Source organism: Pteropus medius, unplaced genomic scaffold (genome assembly GCF_902729225.1).
Source record: "Pteropus medius unplaced genomic scaffold, Ma_sr-lr_union100, whole genome shotgun sequence".
NCBI classification, from domain to species: domain Eukaryota; kingdom Metazoa; phylum Chordata; class Mammalia; order Chiroptera; family Pteropodidae; genus Pteropus; species Pteropus medius.
This window is the reverse complement of record NW_024355523.1, coordinates 1,054,190-1,074,991: the sequence shown is the minus strand read 5'-3', so window position 1 is coordinate 1,074,991 and position 20,802 is coordinate 1,054,190. Positions and strand designations below refer to the sequence as shown.

The window sequence follows — 20,802 nt, the reverse complement described above, 5'->3', positions numbered from 1 at the left end:
CTGGAATGAGAGAAGGTTGTCTTTTATCCCAGGTCAGAGAGCAAAGTGGTAGAAATTAATCTAGCACCCAGTTTTAATTGCCAAGTCAGAACTCTTTGGATCACTCTTTTGAATGTGACTTATATATTCATGCATTCATGCGTACATTCATTCTACAAATCTCATTGAGTAGCTAAGATACACCAGATCTCGTTCAAAATAGCCAATTATCTGATAAGAGCAAAAATTTGTCGTGATCTTACAAATGAAATACTATTTTAAGTGATTTGCATATATTAACTTATTAATATCTACATTTTTTGCAGAGATGTTATTTTAATGCTTTCAGTGTTTTGAAAAGATATTGAGAAATAGTAATAAAAATATTGAGAAATTAATATCTAAATAATATATTTATCTGATTTCTTAATAAGTTGAGGGGAGATAAGTGGAGTTGGAATTGTAATGCACAAATAAGTAGAGAACTCTACTTCTATTTTTTAACTCTTTAACATAAAACTTAATATTAACATGTTGTTACTTTAATATATGTACAAAGAAGTATTACTGTTTGTAAAGCTGCTTTTTGCTTAAAAAAGAAAAACATTTATTTAAGAACTTTCTGAACATTGTGCCCATAGGTTAGAACATTAACTTAATTAACTTAACCATTTAAAAACTTAATTACGTTTTTTATTTTAAAATTTTTCTCTGAAATAATTTATTTATAGACATGTTCCACCTCCCTTGTCCAGTCTAATCTTTCCATACATCACAGAATCAACCAACTTGAAATCTGAAACTGCATCCAATTAATGATAAAAATTTTCACTTTGTTGGCATACATACTTTAAAAATATTTGTATTATTGTTAAATTTAATTTATAAATATACCACATAAATTTATAATTTAATGTCTTAATTGTAATGATATAATTTTAAAAACTAGAAAATTAGTGTGAATTATAAAAACAAATGGGGATATTATTTATTATCTGTTTACAGATGAAGAAACTGAGGCCAGAGGAATTAAATAACTTTTCTAACATTATATAGCTAATAAGTGATAAAAACTGTAATTCGAGCTTAATCTATACCCTTAACTACTACACTGTATTACTTCTCAGAGAGGAGAAACATGCAACAAATTAGACAAGCAAATAATAAAGTAAATTCAAATAGTGACAGTGCTATAATGAAACTAGAGCAAAGTTAAAAGATAAAACGAAAAGAAAGGTTGGAATCTCTTCAAATGCTCGCCAGGGAACTTCTCTACATTACAATAATGTTAAGAAGAAAAAGATTGGAAGCCAGTTAAATAAAGAGTGGAGTAGTAATGTTTGCATCTAGGGGATAGCACATGAGAAGGCCCAGGTATGTAAGAGCCTGGCATGTTCATGCACAGAAAAGGAGACCAGTGTGACTAGAGTGTTGAGAACAAGGGCAAGAAGAAGACATATTATTGGAGAGAAAGGCAGGGTCCAGATGGTGCAGTGTCTTAGGCCACATTAAGAAATTTCAATTTCATTATAAGTGCAAGGGGAAGTCACTGAAGTATTTCAGCTGAGACCATGGGTTCTGTGCTTTTTACATCTTCTCTTCGGTCTTTTCCAAGCTAGTGCACTATACATGTTGGACTACGAATAAAGGTCAGAGTTAAATTGACTGACTTTAAAATTATAATAGAGAAGGAGGTTTTTTGTTTTGTTTTTGTTTTTTCATTTGATTGCTTCTTTATTATTAGAGAGGGAATACAGGTCAAATAATAAGCACTAATATAGAGCTAAACATATCTCATAACTTTGTCAGTGTTCATGCCAATAAAAATATTACCATACCACCCATATCAACATTCACATATTTGAATAACTGAGTAACAATGATGCTATTTAAAATGAAAAAGTCAGCCATAGGTCCATATTTTTAGAGCTCCCCAGACTAAATGAAATAAAGCATCTAGCGATAATTTTTTCTCAGCCCATAGTTTTCCTACTTGTCTTACAAAAATGAATCATTTCTGCCTTTAAGAGAAGTATGCTCTTGCAAAAAAAAACATGTGTTTCTTTAGTAATTCATCTGAACCAGAAAATGTATACCTGAGCAAAACGAAAATAGATTTGCCCCTGACATATAGGACTGCTGAAAGCAGAAGAGGGAAAGAATGGAAGGGAAATATTTCCAGAAATTCTTTTCATGCCTCCATTAGAAGAATAAACCTTAAGTAACTGTATTAGGCCAAATCAGAGTTTGAGTCCAGAATCAAGGAGGATAAAAATGACTAAATTTGGACTAAGTTCAAGGTTTATTTCCAAGGAGGCCAATAAGTCATGCACAGGAAAGTAAAGAGACTTATAGGAGTGAAAGAATGTGGTCCCGTTTGCCCTCTTGTATTGCGCAAAGGAGCACCCCAAGCTCAATGGTCATGGCATCCCTCACAGAGTGGATATCCACCATGGCAAAGTCATGTGAAAGAATGGACGATCTCCCCTACATACTCTCAAGTCACATAGCACCGGCAACAATTTTTTTAAAATATGTAAGACCAGAATTTCACAGCTTAGCAAGCTTTGTCTCCACAGGCTGAATGTTCAAGTCACGTGTTGTAAAATTTGTGCTCTGCTGTGACTGGGGCACTTTCTCTTCATCTAAGCCTTCACCGCAAAACCTAGGCGTTGTACTTTGTTCATCAAGGAGCTTTTCATGACCAGCCTGGCATAGCCTCCCACAGTAACACTAAATTGAAACAGCGATCGCTTCCTCACACCTGGCACTGTATATTCTATTGTTTTATGGAAGTGATATCTTAAACAAATCAGTAAAAGCATGAAGAATGGATTAGTATGAAGCATGAAGAATGCTTAAAAACAACAAATGATGGTTAACTCAATAAAATATAGGGAAAGAAATAGCATTAAGACAAGAATGCTATAGTCTCTAGCTATTAGCTGAAAGTAATTCTAGCTGAAAAATGTTCTCATTATCATCTTATAAATAAACTTTGATACATATATATGTAAATTTCAGAAACAAAACCATGGATTTGAACACTCTAGGTTACTGTAGAGACAAGATTAAACCTATGTTAACGAAACATATCACTGTGTTAGCAGTTACTCGATCTTACTGATCGAGCAAGGAGCACTCTTCTCTTTAAAAGAAAAAGTGCTAGATATCTTTTGTCCCGCCTATTATATGTTCTTTTTCTCATAAAACATTGTGGGAACAATTGCACAAGTTTTAGAAAATTAACCCAAGATACATATTTTTAAATCCTTTTTGTTGAACAACACATGATTAAATACTACAATAAGTGAGTTCACAGCATGTCATAGGTATAATTATAGTCTTCAATTCTTTTAATGATTTTTATCCATTTATAGATGAAATCTATACAAGAGCGTTGGAATTGAATTAGATAGTCTCTTTAACTGCTGCCCTTATATTTGCATCCTGAAAGGGAGTAACAGTATCTAATAGTTGAGTCATGCTTTATAATTTACAAAGTGCTTACAAAGACACCAAATTAGATGATGTAACATTTCATAAAAATAGAAACTGTTGCTCGGCATGGTTAACTGACTTGTTCAATATCATCGTGCTAGCAAGTTAAAAAACAAAACTCAAAACCCAGGGGTTCTTTCCACAATCTCAATTATGAGTCCCTAACTGCATGTATAAGATACATAAGAATGAATTGTATCCTATGAGGTGATCCTAAGTGCAGCCTGCTAGTATTTTAACTAGTACAGTCTCCTGACATTATTTTCTCAAAGCAATGTTGATATATATTATCAAATATTTAATCTCATACTGCATGGACTGCCTTAACAAGATCTATCTATCTATTAATACATATAAAATACACCATTATTTTTTTCCAAACTAACAAGCATAGGAAGAGATTTTATCTCATTATTTTTTTGACTGGCACCAGTTGATCTACGTATTGTATTATTTGTAAATATTGGCAAATGCCAAAGCATAGTCATGTGCCCAGCTCGGCATCATTCTCAATGAAAACCTAGGAGAAATTGTAATTTATCACTCCCCCAAAATATTTATTTATTGGATATGGATATTAGCCTTATCCCATCAATGAGTACACCAAATAAAACATGAATTTAAATTTGTTTTCTATTATAAAATGAAATAAAAAGAAATGGCATAGTTGCTATAGATGCATTTTTGAGTGCACAGATTTAAAATCTTTAAGTTAGTGATACCACTCATTACTTGTCTTGATCTTATCTTTCTAAAATAATCCCAACCAACTGCCCCAGGTAACCAAATAATGGGCCTAATATCCTCACAACTCCTTCCCCTACTTCCCACTCTACTCACCCCGCTACTCTGAGTATTTCTGCTACAGCTGACCAGACCAATATAGAGACTTTAACAAATAGATCCCATCTACGTAGGCCTTACCTATAACTTGTAAGAAATTCAGCTCCAAAAGACGAGGTGCGCCAATCAGATATCTCTCAGCAATCTGAACCACTGATAACAAGGAAAGATTTAGTTAGTGATGAACATTTGCTTTGAAAGGATGATGGAACTGAGACTACAGAGATAATTAGAAAACTCTAAGCTTTTAAAAAGTATATGAGAGGAAAACCTCAGTGGGAGGTGGTTGGGAGACAGATGAGAAGGGAGCTGACACTGAGGCAGAAGCAGAATGCTGGAAGCCTCCGGCTTCAAAAGGCAAGCAACCTGTTTCTTACCCTTAGGGATGCCCAACCATACTTCACTCTCAACCTTAGGTAGGTGTGGGACTCTCTAAATGCCTTACAATAACTTTTTATTATGAGTACATTTGAATGAGTTTCTGTTACCTACAACTGAAAAAAAAATTCTAATTAGAATATGAATAATCACATTAGCTTTGAGTATCTGGGACTGTGGACAGGGGAGAGAGGTACTCTTAGGTTATCATTTACATCCATGAACAAAAACATAAAACAAGCAAAATGTTTTAATTTTTTTTAAGTAAAAGTTGATCTCGATTTCAAAAGAGGAAAGAGAAAGATGGGAAAGAAATAAGTGGGAGAGGCTCTTTATCATCTGTTAATATATCAAGATTAGCAATTTATTTGCTACCAAAAATTCATGACCATGCCATATATAGTCAATCATGTAGAAACATGATGCCCTAAAATGTTAACGGGTATGATGTAGACTAATCCATCCACACATTCAATTCACATTTGTAATAAAAAATCAGCACTTTGCATGCTGTTTCTTATGGTAGATGCTGTCCACTGTTAATATTCATACTGAGCTTAGAATAAGTAAAGAGGCACCAAATCTGAAATAGTACATTACTGGTGACAAGAGAATAATATCAACATGAGCAAGAAAAATGGAACTTCAAGTTTTGCATTTCAAATCAGAAAAACCTCAATTTTTTTTTTTTTATAAAGCTATTTGTAGGAGAATGGTTGCCTTGGAATTGCTCCAAGGCAGGCATTTATAGTTATACAATCATTGCAAAATTTTGGGCCTCTTCTTAAATCAGGCAATTCTAGAGTTATCAGTTCCACTCTTGAACTTTACAATTGTTATGAATGAATCACTTTGCCCAACACTGGCCATATTGAAGTTTTATTAGTGCAGAATGAGATGAGGAAATATCTGAAAACACATTTCCTTGTTAAGAAACCGATTTTATTAAGAAATGCATTGACCATTAAGCATACCAGTAATTGTTGTTTACTGGGACCTTAATGGCAAGAAGTATTATATACACTTCCTGGGACTGCTAGGTGCTTTTATGGGACATGTTTTGATTCTGCAACCCAAGATCTATTCATCTTAATTTCTCTATGATTTAAAAAGAATTTTAACAATAGAAAAAAATCACAGGAAAGTAGTTTCCAAGATGTTTTCATAATAAAATTTTTGATAATCAATATAGATATTTTACATCCTTAAATTGTTAATAATTTATGATATATTTTAAACTTACCAAAAGTATGATACTTACTAACATCATTGCCCCAAAGGAGGAATTAGTTTTTACAGTTTGATATAGAAGAATAAACTTCTCTGATAAATAGCAATTGCCAACTTCATGCCTAGCAACTTCATAGTAAATTCTGGAAGACCACAAAATTACCTCAGGATAACATATTTGGACTACTTATGAAAAATTAAGACATAGGAATCATGAGGTATATAGCTTTGAAGACGAAACATATCTTTTTCTAATAAGAAACTACAGTTTAAAAGATGAAGCTTGTATTTCAGAGACCCTAACTGAGTTAGGCATACATAATTTATATTCATCTGTGTTGAATGCCTAACTCTATGGGATGTTAAGTGTTTCAATTATCTGGACCAGACAAGTGCTTCGTTTTCATTTTCTGGAGTGATATTTTTAATAGTTGAATATATCTGTGGATATTCTGCATGATTGCTAACAGTGGACTTGCTGATTCCCCCATTTAAACTTGCTAAAAGAAGTTAGCTTAATGCTCTGCTATATTAAAATTTATATCAATCCTGAAGGGTCACACTGAATTATGTTAGCATGTTTTATGGTTGCTTTATCTTCCGTAGACCGTGGGGAAGAGACTTCAGGTAATAAGGAAGTTCTATTTTGCATAATTAAGTACCTTCTGTTCCTTCTGTCCCTCTCATATTCAACTAAAATTGTATTTATCTGACCACTAGAACATTTCTTTTGAGAGGGAGAAAGCATAATGAAGTGTTTTGAAGAAAACAGCACGTCCATAGATGCACAGCAAAAGGAAATTTCTACTTTTCAAGATAAAGTTTTTTGAGACCTGGATGTTGCTTTCTATTATTCCTAGCTTAGAGCTACTTTTCTCCTTTTGTAAAATGTGGAAGAAGGAATTGAAGGAAGAGAGAAAAGGGGGGGGAATTATTCAGAAAAGAAAAATAATTATCTGATTAATAAGATCTTCACTTGTATATGATTATAATATGACTACCACTGAAAATTTATGACCACATACCCTTCTACTACCATTTTTTATATCTCCCTCCTTCCCTCAATTCCAAATAGAAGGTAAACTCTATGAAAGTTGTAAATGTTGTTCTTTTTAGTGCTACCTCCCAGACACCCAGAACAGTAATCACATCATAGGCAATTGATGAATATTTGTTAAATAGGTGAAAGCACAGGCACATTATTGTTATTATGTGATATACATTCATTCTAAGAGCAAGTATACATTATTATTATTATTATTATTATTATTATTATTATTATTATTCCCATTTTGTAGATGAGGAACCTGAAACTTAGATCAGATAATTTGTCCAATATTGCATGAATACTAAATGGCACATCCAGAATTAAAACTCTTATTTGTTCTGATTCCAAAGCTCTTGACCTTTTTATTGAGTCTTTATAAAGGTGACTTCCTTTGATTTGCACAATGGCCCTATGCTGTAGATATTACCATCTTTATTTTTACAGATGAGAAAGCTTAGGCTCAAGATAATCAGTCCTTTTGCCCCAAATCATACAGGTGAAATATGATAGAGTCAGAATTTGACTCCTGTTTTCTCTGACCTAACCTTTCCCTCCATCATGCCACCTGACATCTCAAGTCACAGTACTAAAGTTAAGGTAGTAGAATACACAGTTTTAAGAAAAATATGTTAAAGGTAAGCACATCACTTTTTACATATTAGGCATTAAATTTTTGTCTTCGGTGTTGATAATTGACCTTTCCAAGAACATAAGTCTTTAACCTCATTAGCATCTCTTTACAAGGCAAGTGATGTTATAATAGACCCTTTAAAGACAGTTTATATATTCAGGGTTACAAGTCCAGTCAGCTCAATTCTTCCCTATAATCTTCTATCACTCTTGTTCTCCTACGTTTTAAAAGGTAGCTGGCACATAAATTTAGGCTATGCAATAAAATCAGTTTTGATTATAATTTTGTGGCACAAACTATTGCCACTGGCCCCCAAATCCATGCTCTCCTCATCTTCCTGAGTACATAAGTGCATCTTCCTGTGTACGTGACCACATTTCTCAGACTTCATTTCATTATGTGTGGCCATAAGACTAAATTCCAGACAAAGGAATGTGAGAAGAAATAATAAGCACTTGTTCAAAGATTGGCCCGGGAAAAACTTTTATGAAGTCTTCTCAGAGCTCTTTCTCTTCCTGACTGGTTGAAATGGAGGTCACCCCAAGGCCACCTTGAAAGCATCCATAAGTCTGTATTCCTGAAAAAAATGGATGGAATAGGACAACCCACTAACCTGTTTACTAGAATAGTACTGTTAGTTGAGGAAGAAATAGACCATTAAAAAACAGTTTGCTAATGGTCTATTTCTTCCTCAATTTCTTCCTCAATTTCTTCCTCAATTTCTTCCTCAATTTCTTCCTCAATTTCTACAATGAATGAGCTCATATAAAATTGCTCAACGGAAAATTATTTAGAATCATGCATAAGTGACGTGACTTTGTATGTGATGTTCCCTAGCATGTTAGTGGTTCATGCCATGAATTAACATCTGCAGAACAGCAATTTTACTAATATGGCTGAATAGAGTGAGTCACACAACACTTTGGAATTGTAACTTCCCATTCACTCCATGTTTGTTCTGACTTTGGTCATTGGTTCTGCAACACAGACTTTGGATGGTGTTCTCTGGTCTTTGTCTCCATAAGTCTGAAGCTCAATTATTTCTTGTACTCACCTATCACCCTTGTTCTCTTATTTTTTAAAAGGTAGCTTCTAAGAATTTTCTGACTTATTAGGAATTTAACATGTCGTTTTATAAGGACACAATTTTTTTAGAACAGTTTTAGATTTACAGTAAAAGTGAGTGGAACTTGTAGAATTCTCATATATCACTTACTCTCCCCCCACACACAACTTCCCAGCTGTTACCATCTCTATCAGACTGATACATTTATTATCATTGATGAGCCTGTGATGACAAATCATTATCGTCCAAAGTACATAGTTTACACAATGGTTCACTTGGGTTGATTTTGTGGCTTTTGACAAATGTATGATGACGTGTATTCACCATTATAGTATCATACAGAAGAGTTTCACTGCCCTAAAAATCCCTGTGTTCCATCTACTGATCTTTCCTTTCTTCCCAAAGTCTGGCAATCACTGATATTTCTAGCATGTCCATGATTTTGCCTTTTTAGAATATCATATACAAAATGTACCTGACTTATGTGATTCAATTTATGATTTTCAACTTTACGATAGTGCAAAAGTGATACACATTCAGTAGAAATCATACTGTGAGCTTTTAATTTTATCTTTTCCAGAATTAGCCATGTGCAGTAGGATAGTCTATCATGACACTGGGCAGTAGTAGTGAGCAGCAGCTCCCAGTCAAGCATGCAATCTCAAAGGTAAACAACTGATATTCTATGGTGTATTGTGTTGCCAGTTTTGTTTTTTTTGTTTTTTGTTTTTTTTATATTGTATTTTAAATACATAAGGTAGTCTAGGCTAAGTTATGATGTTTGGTAGATTACATGTATTAAATGCATTTTTAACTTATGATATTTTCAACTTATGTTGAGATTATCGAGACATAACACCATTGTAAGTCAAGGAGTATTAATAGTTAAAAACAGAACTTTTAATATGTACTAGAATTTTTTTCTTGTTTTCGAGTGTCTTCATTACAAAGCTTCATAGGTTTTGAAGCATCTTCTCTGAGGCTATTTTTCCCAGAAGTCTTGTGAAATGGGTGATTTTTTAAGATATATCGAGTTTTTGTAGAAACACCCTAATTGAATTTGAGTCATTACAAACTTTTGGGTCTCAATGTTACAAGAATTAGTCTGCTCTAATTTTTATAGATCTTTAACTAAAATTGCTTTTACTCAAAGAATAGGGCATTTTGAAACAGTACTATTAGGAGTATAGCAAGGTAAGTATGTGACTTGAGCGTCTCTAAAAATCTTAATCACCTTATCTGTCAAATAGAATATTCAACAAAACAAGCCGTGTGATAAACTTGGTTCAGTACTGGCTTACAGTAGTCACTCAGACAATTCAATTATAATTTTTATCATTGGCTTTGATATCAAATATACTATAGCTCTGCCATCTACTATCTGAAAAACCTTAGGAATGTTGTTTAGCTTCTCAAAGTGTTAGTAAAATGTAATTAATATCTTAACTCATTGTTCTTGGTAGAAATGAGATAATAATGCAAAACTAGTAACACGTACTGGACCACATTTAAGTAGAAAGAATGATATACACACACTTCTCCAGGAACAGCAGCCACATTTTAAAAAAATAGGTTTTCGGTGCTTTTCAAGTAACATCTTGAAGTTAACTACTGTCCTTGCATAAATATCAGAATGGTCCCAAGGGTTACTAGTGAGAAAGGAACATGTCTGTAATCCATATCAGACATGATAAGCTTAAGAAAAAGAAATTTTCCAGCTGCAGTATTTTCCTCTAATTTACCCAAGGACATGTTCACAATAAGAAACTCTACATCAGTAACCAGCTTATTAAAATTCTTTGTGGATTTTATTATATGCAATTTAAAGAAGGAAAATAAAACAAATATCATATATCAAAATAAATTCCAGGCTTGGAGAACTAAGCGAAAAAAATTAAAGAGACTAGAAGAAATAAATACATGAATATTTATTAATTATTGGAATGCAGAAAGACTTTCTGATTGTAACATTATAGAAGATAGCCATAAAAAGAAAGTTAAACGAATATGACTTTCTGAAAATTTTTTTTGCTGTAATGTTTAATTCCTGTATGAGTATCACATATATCAGACAAAGGCTTAATAAGGTTAATGGTCTTATTCTATTGCAGTCTTCTCTATAAGAAAAGAGAAGCATCCAAATAGAAAGATGGTGTGATGGGCTGTATATATCTGTCCCCCTAAAAAATATAATCTCATTTGTTGAGATCATAAGACTCAACTGATGGTATTGAGATGGGGCCTTAGAGAAGTGATTTGAAGGCCCTCATAAATGGGATTAGTGCCCTTAAAAAAAGATCCCAAATTATTCTCTCACTCTTTCTGCCCCCATGTAGACACAATGAGAAAACAGTTGTGTATGAACCAGAAAGCAGTCTTTATCAGATAATCGGTGCCTTGATCTTGGACTTTCCAACCTCCAGATCTGTGAGAAATAATTTTCTGTCGTATATAAGCCTCTCAGCTTATGGTATTACTTATTTTGGAAGCTAGAATTGTTTAAGGCAGATGGGTAAATGTCAAATTCAGATAATTCATTGCACAAATATTTATTAAGCAACTAGTATGCACTAGACCGGGTTCTAAGTGGTGGGAATTAGTACCAGAATGCATGATAGAGCCACAGTCTCTCCTCTCAGATAGTTCCTAATCTATTGAGAAAATGAACAGCAAAAGAGTACACAGGAGGCAGTTACATAAATAAACAACATAATTTCAGTTGGTCAACAAATGGTATAGGAAAGTAGAGGGAGTAGTTATAATGGGAGGAGAGGCTATTTTTGGTTGGAGGTGGGGGAGGGCACATGGAAAGCTTCCCTGAGGAGGTAACATTTGAACAGAACAGAATGGAATGAGAGAGTGAGCCTTGCAAAGATTTGGAGACAAAGATAAATTGCAGGTTGAGAAAACCAACCATGTGGTCAAGGTCTCTGAGACAGAAACAAATTTAGCATAATCTAAAAAGAGCCAGATCCATGTGACTAGAGTAGAGTAATATAGAAAAGGTGATTGGAAAGGAAGAAGATCCAGATTATGTGGGACAACTGAAGCAATAACTGTGTTTTCAATATAACCTCACTAATAATGCCATACATGTAGATTAAAATCATAATGAAAAAAGATTTTACCTATTGAATTGGCAAGGATTTAATGATAATGCACATGGTTGGAGAGAACAATGAAGGATAAATATTCTCAAATCTCCTGGAGGAGTGAAAATGTGTACTGCTTTACCAGAGAGCAATTTGGTAGCTGTATCTAGAGGCTTAATACATATTTATAATATTTGACCAGGTAACATATGTTGATAGAATTCTAGGAATTTATGTTGATGTAATTGAACATATATATGTGTACACAGATATTCATATATCCTTATTCAAAATAATTCAATATTGAAAATAAACTGAAGTATAATTATAGATTATTGCATTAGTATGGTACAATGATAATATGGAATGTTATGCAGAAATAAAATATTTTAAAAGACTACTCAACGAGACATGAAATACTCTATAATATATTGAAAGGAAAGAAGCAGTAAACAAAAAATAATCTAACTTTTATTTAAAAAAAAAAAAAGAAGTGACTGAACAAGAACACTGCGGTGTAATCAGCGATCATCACTGGGTTGAGGAACTGTGATTTTGACCTTCTTTGTTATGTCCTCTGTGTCTTCCAATTTTTGACCAGTGGTAATGTGTTACTTTTATAAGCAAAAAACAGATAGTATTACAAAAATAAAGTTTACATCCCAAAACTTTTTGCTTTTTAATAAAAATGGCCTACAATGGGTTATCCCAGTAGTAAATTGTTATACACCTTATTTGGCTGTAGGCAGAACAAAGGAGTGAAAAATGCATAGTGCTCCAGATGTATTTTTGAAAAGAATCATCAGAGATTAATAGGATCTTAGATCAAGAGGAGACTATTGAGATTACTCAGTCAAAACACTTTGTTTTAAAGATGAGGAAACCAAGATTCAGAAAAGATTAGTGACCTGCCAAGGACTCAACTTTCCAAGTTAATGGAAAGAATTAGGCTAAAACCTCTATCTTATGCTTCTCAGTCTATTTTTCTATATCTTAGAACATCTCCTCAAACCTAACAGCATAATTACCAATGTTCTAAAAAACGGGACATGTCAGAAGAGGAAACCTATGGCTGGGGGAAAACTCTACTGTGTAGGAAAAAAATCTGGCTCTACCGAGGGAGAAATGAGGATGACAAAAAGACCAATAGACAAATAATCATTTATGAACATAACTAAGTGCAAAGAAGAAAGAAAACAATCATTGAGAGTCAAGATACCGTGAGCTTGCTAATAACCCTTCAGAGTATTCATTTTTATGAGAATTAAGTTCAGCCAGGGAAGGTAACTGGAGCAGCATAACTAGAAATTATCCATTCTTGAGAAAAAGAAGATCAAATGACCTGATAAGATGCCTAGAGATAGTAAATTGGAGAAAGGGTATTTGTAAGGACACTGTATCTCTCATTTCCCTATGGTTTTGTATGTTGAAAGTTTTTATACATGGAAGCTTACTCTTGTAGTTTAAGAATCTAGATTGATAGCTTGCTATAGTTATTTCTGCCATGATATGCCTCATATATATATATTCCACATGCTTGAGATGCTAGCATCTGAGTGATGTAACATACATAATTGTTATGCAGGATTCATAATACAATTTAGCAATCCCAGTAGTAACACTGAATTCCAAAAAAGCTTTGGTGGCACAGTGAGGAAACAGAAGTTGCCATCTAACAGACCTATATAATTCTAATTTGTCACTTATTAGCTTTGGGTAAATGAGCTTCAGTTTCTTCATCTATTCTACCTAATAGAACTGAGAGGATAAAAAGAGACAATGAATATAAAAAACAGGGAACAGTATTTGAAATATAGAAAGTATAAGATAAATATTAGAAGCTATTTCCATATTCCTTATTTTCAAATGTGTACATTACCTTTCCCTTCATTCTTTCCATTTTTTCTAACTATAATTAGAGTTTACTGAACTAGGAATCTACTTCGTGGTTTTTAGTGATGCTTCTCTGGAATTCTGTATTTACCTCGTGGACACTCAATACTTGTTGACCAACACTATAATAGTGAAGATTTCCCATGACCCTAAAGATGATGATAAAAGCTTTTTGTGACATGTGAGCAAGTCAAATTTCCCAAGAAGTGCTGAAAATAGATTTCCACAAACCCAACATAGGATTTTGTATGTGCTGCTTGTATATCAGAATGTGTGTGTGTTGTGTAGAAGAGGAATACTTTTTGACATGCAAAATCACTGAATCAATGGAATAATGAGCAATGTAATGATAGGTTCTAATACAGTTGCTGTGTAAGTGTTCCTTAGAGGCAGAGGCAAACCCACAGGAGGCCTTGCAAATTTCAATTTTCAATTCTCCCCCACACACAGAGCATGAAGTGAATTGAAAAAATAAATATCAACTTGAGCTTTCTAACATATTTGTTGAAAAGGGATATTAAGTTTGAGAGTAAAGCAATACGTTTCTTCTCTTCAGGGCTATAATCTAATACTGTTGATGGATGAAAATTGTGATCATGAATGTGGGAGCCATGAACTGGTGACTCCATCTCCATATTCACAACCTACATTTGCACATTTGCATATAACTCTTTTAAATATTCCTGGAAATCAATTTCCCACTTTAAAATTTTTTAACCTTAGTAATGTGTATAAGAATCACCTGTGAAGCTTTCTGAAAATACAAATCCCTGGTTTGCCATGAAAAATTCTAATCCAGGAGTCTGTATGTTTTAAAGAACATCTCAGGTGATTCTGGTGTAAATGGCCATCCTAGTACATTTTGAGAAACTGCTACAGGTCCCCTGTTCTTTCTTGATAATTCCTTTCAATGAGGCCTTCAGCCAATTCACCATTCTTCCCTTATTGTTTTCCACTGAAAAATGCACTTTTTCCCTTCATTTTTTTTTTAGCAATTTTTACTGCTATTTTGCTTTTCTGATTCTTATGGGTAATATGAAACATCTTCTTCACTTGGCTTCTAGAACACACATTCGCCTGCTTTTTCTCTCACATTTTTGGCTTGTCCTTCCCTGTAGTCTTTGTTGGTCCTTACTTATCTCCCCAACCTCTCAGTGTTGATATTCACAAGGCTCAGTCCTTGGATATTTTCTGTTTTCTATCAAAATCACTCCTTAAGTAATCTTATCCATCTCATGGCTTGTATATCCAACTGTCTATTTGACGTCTACACTTGAATGTCTAAAAAGCATTTTAAGCTTGTCATGCCCATAGTTGATATCCTTCCAAACCTGATTCTTCAGTCTCCTCCATCTTTCCAGTTGCCAAAACTTTAGAATTACATTTGACTCTTCCCTTTCTCTTATACCCTGTATTCGATCCACCAACAGAGGCATTGGCTCTACTTAAAAATTTATTCATTAGCTGAACTTTTCTTACCACCTTCAACTCTCCCACTCTAGTCTGAGTCACCACCATTTCTCTCCCATATGCTGCAAAGCTTCCTCACTGATTTTCCTTTCCCATAAACCTCCCTCTTTGAGCTGTTCTTACTACAACAGCTAGAATGGCCTTGTTAAAATACAAGTCAGACAGAACACATCACTCCCCAAACCCCAAAGATTCTCATCTCACTTGGAGTTAAAGCCAAAGTCTATACTTGCCCCTCAAAGCCCTGTAATAATCTATAAGGCCAGCTGTCCCACTTATTCCTTTTGTTCCAGCCAGAATGGCCTCCTCTCAGTTCCTGGGGGCATACTGCCACCACAGGGCATTTGCAACTGCTTTTTCCTCTCTGCACTGTGTTTTCATGAGAAACACACATGACTTGCTCTCTGACTTCCTTAAACTTTTTATTTAAAAAGTCACTTTGTCAGAGAAACCTTTCCTGGCTAACAATCTGTCTAAAATTTCAACATTCCCCTCTTGCCCCTGACTACGGGCATTCCATAATCACACTTGCTGCTTTAGTGTCTACCTTTAGCTCTGTACTGCTAGATAGTTTACCTGTATCATCCATATTTAAATTCTAGTTCTTTAATACTGTTTTCTTTATTGCTGTATCCCTAGCATTTAGAACAGTGCCAGACACATGGCAAGCCTTCAATAAACACTGGTTGAATGACCTATGAACAAATGATTAATTTCTGAGGCCCTGCAGTACATCCAATTTACTTCTAATATTCTCTCCAGTCCTCTCCTTCATATTTTCCAATCTCTTTTCCCATAAGTAAATATCTGCCAAATACCTTTATGTGACAAAAAAAAAGTGCACTGTTTTTTAACATAATATTTTTAGACTGTTAACTTCTTTTACTATTAAAATGGTAGTCTTCAGTTTTATAGCTCCTTCCATGTGAGAAGCGCAAATGCAATCAACCTCTAACATAATGTTATTTCCTTACTTTACAGTTGGGGAAAGTATTCTCTGAGTGAGTAGCCTGAGATCACATTAAGTGATCATCCTTTGATCCTCCTCAGTTGGCCCCCTATGCTGGGCTTTTTTTTTTTTTTCCATAAATCACACTCTACCCACTCATACCAATGCCACATCATATTACTTCTTACACAATTGTCCCATCTTTGAAACACTCCCAGATTTTAATTATGACACAATATCTGATTCACATCATATACACCTGACTTTGTTCTTTCATTTAACACTTGTATCTTAAAATTCATCCTGTATTTACACTTCTAAAGTTTTCCTGATAGAAGGAAGATTTTATCTATCTGTGTAGTGTTTATGTCATTTGCCTTCAAAAATCTCTTCTTTTTCTCACTTATATATTCTCCTTCCTTAGGTCTCTCAATGGTTAAACAAATCTCAACTTCCAACCCTACTTCAAAAAAATGTGACATATAAACCAGTGTTAACAGTTATAGCCAATGTCAGCAGAAAATTTGGATAACTCTTTGTTTCAGAATGGAATTATTGGCTCATTAATCTGGCAGAATTTATTGCAAGTGAAAAGGCACTAACATATGTGCCAAGCACCTCCCCTTAAATTTCCATTAGGTAGATATATACATAGGGATGATACAATAAAGATAATGCAAAATTTAGAGGACATTGACATCTGCATTTATATTATACCTTTCTGCCGCTTTTAATCATAATAACTAAAGATAAGCTACCTGACATTAACGGAAAAAACTGCCAGAAAAAGTGAAAAAAAAATAAGAATAATTTAATATTTTGCAAATTAATCATGTTCTTCTTGCTGAGATTGACTTAAGTCAGACATTGCTCATGAAGAGTTAGTAGCACCTTGACAGAACAAAATTATAATCTTCAATAAATATTTTAATGCTCATGATTCTCAAAATAAATAGCTTTCTTCCTTCATGATTCACCAACAATCTGATGAGATAATATTCTATAAAGACCTACTTTCTTTAGAGCAAACTTGAACTTCACAATGTTCTCTCTGCATTTTTATTAGAAAAGGGGGAGGCTGAAAGACTAGATTATGAAGGCACTTATATTAATTCATTACCTCTCGAGAGATGAAGATGGATTTTATAGTCATGTTGCATTGAAGCATAACTCCTTAATATATGGTAAGATTTTCCTTTTTAATAACTCCCTGTGAAAAAGAAAGAAGTTGAATTTGCTGATTTATAAAAGAGGAAATATATGTAGTAAAAAAAAGAATGCGTATATGTTTGAGATCATAATTTCTCTATTGACTCTCAAATTACTGAACTATAACATAGCTAACAATGGTTTATGAGGAAGAATGACACCATGAAAAATCAGGTAGCAACTTTAGTCATTTATTGGTTAAGCACGGACAAAAATTTCGTCATAGATTTTAGAAAGGAAACTCATGCATCAGATTTTTAGCCAACAGCTTATCAGATAATTGTAGATTCATATAGTAATAATTTTTTAAATTCAACCTTATTGTTTTCACCATCATCACTATCATGTGTCAACAAACATACTGAAAAAAAGTTCATTGAACTTTTATCTAAAATGACTTCCTATAAATGGTCAGTTTGAACACATATGTCTATCTGGTAGAAAATACAAACTATTTAGTAAAATGACTGAATTATTTTGAGAAATTTGATACTAATGAGGATATTTTTCAAGTTCTAGCATCAATTAGATAATTAACATAGTTAAACATAGCTGAGTCATAAGATATGTCATTATTTTGTGTACCCTTGAGAAAGAAGCTATCAATTAAACAATTAACCTAATCAATGCTTTGTCATCTGTGGAAATGTTATGCTTATTCAAAGAGTCAGACATACTCATACATAGTTTTTAAAATTACTCCTGTGAATAAATAAAAATAAAAATATTACCAAAGTACATTGGTTTAACTCCCTTAATAAATTGTAGGATTTTCATTTTGATAACTGCCTGTAAAAAAGAAAAAAGTTAAAGTTGTTGATTTATAAAAGAAGAAATTTATATAATAAATAATAAAAATGTATATATGTTTGAGATCATAGTTTTTTTCTGAAACAGCTTCGAATTCAGAATTCAACTCTGAATAATATTTTGTTTGAAAATTATTAAACTCTATGCTTTTCTACATAATGTTGTTTTCTAGACCATCAAAAATGTTGATGATATAGCATTTATTAAAGAAGTGCTCCACTATTGTCTTTGAAGTTTTCTCCTTATCCACCAGCACCATCCTGTAAGATCTGATGCTTGGGCTTTCTTATTCTTACCAGAGGTGTCAAATGATGTCAACCATGTTATGACTGCCACTTGGATGAGAGTGTTTGAGAGAAGCAAAAGATTTATACTGATTTTAAAGCTATCTAAAATGAGAAAAAGAAATGCAGCTTAAAATTGATGATATATGGTATGCTATTGGCCAAAATTTGTTGAGTAGATTTTGTTTTTCTATATGGGATATCAATTTTATACACAAAAAGCTTATTTTTACATGTATTGGTAGTTCCTGTCTTATTCGCGGGGATATATTCCAAACCCCCAGCGGATGCTTGAAACCATAAATAGTATCAAACCCTATATATACTTTGTTTTCCCTATACATTCATAACTATGGTAAGTTTAATTTATAAACTAGGCACAGTAAGAGATTAACAATAACCTATAATAAAATAGAACAATTATAACAGTGTACTACAGTAAATGTTATATGAATGTGGCATAATTAAGTAAAATAAGGGTTTTTTATTTTGTGATACCACAACAATCGATCTGGTAACTGAGATGACTTCTAAGTGACTAGCAGATGAATAGTGTATATCACATGGATACACTGGACAAACGGATGATTTATGTCCTGAGTGGGATGAAGTGGGATGGCATAAGATCATCATGCTACTCAGAACACCATGCCATTTAAAACTTATGAATTGTTTATTTCTGGAATTTTCCATTTAATATTTTCAGATCATGGTTGAGCACAAGTAATTATAACCGAAAGTGAAACTGCAGATAATGAAGGATTACTGTATTCTAAAATGTCATCTGTTTCGCTGTTTCAGTGTTTTCATCTCCCTCACGTTTCTGCCAGTCTTAAATATCTAGTTTAGTTTATCAGTGTCCTTCTCCATATATTGGTCATAGAATTCAATTTAAACAAGTTAAACATCATTCTTTAATACGACTTTCTCAGAACCTGTAATATATTGTGATCGTCTAAGTATGGCAAATTAAGTAACATTTCTAAAAATTATTTGATCACAGAACTTTTTAAACAGAATATGTAATAAGATTTGGAAAAGACTCTCAAGTTAGCTAATTTGTAGGTTTTCTTTGTAGTGTCTTTGCTATGTGGCACTATAAATTTGTGAAAACCTAAGATTGAATGTGACTTTAATATAGATAACTTCATATTTATCCAATATTACTAAAGAAGTAAATGGTCATTATGTACATTTTAAGGTAATGGAATTTTATTTACATACAGAATTATTTGTCTCCTGTCATATGGTGTGATTACAGAATTCTATAACATCTGTTTGTGTTATAAGCTGACCTAAGACAACATGGCCATGAAGCAAATTCTAAGTTTTGGGAGATAAATATTGGTCATCTCTGGCAGTTAAGGCAGATGAAGGCTAAATGTTATCTCCCCCACAACTTTCCTACTAGTTGTTATAATATAAGCACCAAACATATAGATATTCTTAGAGAACAAGTAGAAAACGAGTAGCTCGTTCTTTAGCTGCTCTGGTACCTAGGGATGTTCATTTCTGCTCAGACACTCAGACACCTTGCATGACAGACTCACTAAGGTGAACACAGTGGTATTCTGGCAGTAGGACTAGCTAGTCTTGGAACTGGGTCAAGAGACAAGACCTTCTGTGAAATGGGAGGATGCAAATCCAAGGGGAGGATGCTAGTCAAAACTGAGCTCTGTACCAAAGACATCCAACTGCTGACCCTGCTGAATTCTTATATCTCATTCATTCAGGAAGAAGCAGCCTGATCCATATTTCCTACCAACCACATTATAGGACACTATTCATTTCACTAATGAAAAATTATTTCTAAGATTGCTTATATAAATTAACAAAATTCTCATGTGTGTATTTGGATAAAGCACTTGACTTCTGCAGTTTTAATTTCTGATGATTTTTTTTTTTTTACAAATGCTAACCAACTATTGCTTGAGTTAAAATAAAAGTTTCACATCCATACACATATGTCTTATTATTAACATTCAATTGTTTTTAAAGTAAATTTTCATATTGGCAATGTATAACTCTAATGTATTAAATAGAATAAAGCCAATGGAATTTTTAAAATTTTTTTGCTAATTTAGCACCATTATTATATGTTTAAATTAGTGAAGCAGTCTACAGATATCCATAAGCCCCTTTAAAAGCACAGTAAACACAGATTGCTATGTTGAATTTTAAGTTCTTTTCACACATTTTTTTTAAATCCTCCCTTACTCTCATTCTCTTTTATTATTCTGATGTTCTACCTTCCAGTTTGCTACTTAATAGAGAAACCAGATATTTGTGCTGTTTAAATTTTAGACAAAGTAAGACCATGCCGGCTCTGAATTAGGACCTAACGGGCTCCCACAGAGTGAAGTACACAGACATTCCAGAATAGTCTTTGGAACAGCTAGTTTGGCTGTTTAGAGATTGC

At 33.4% G+C, this 20,802-nt stretch overlaps 1 pseudogene; it reads right to left on the bottom strand.

Moving 5' to 3' along the window:
* LOC120599676 (non-structural maintenance of chromosomes element 4 homolog A-like) overlaps window positions 1-17,233 on the bottom strand; it is a 72,436-nt pseudogene extending 55,203 nt beyond the window's left edge.
* Between the last annotated feature and the right edge of the window lie 3,569 nt (window positions 17,234-20,802).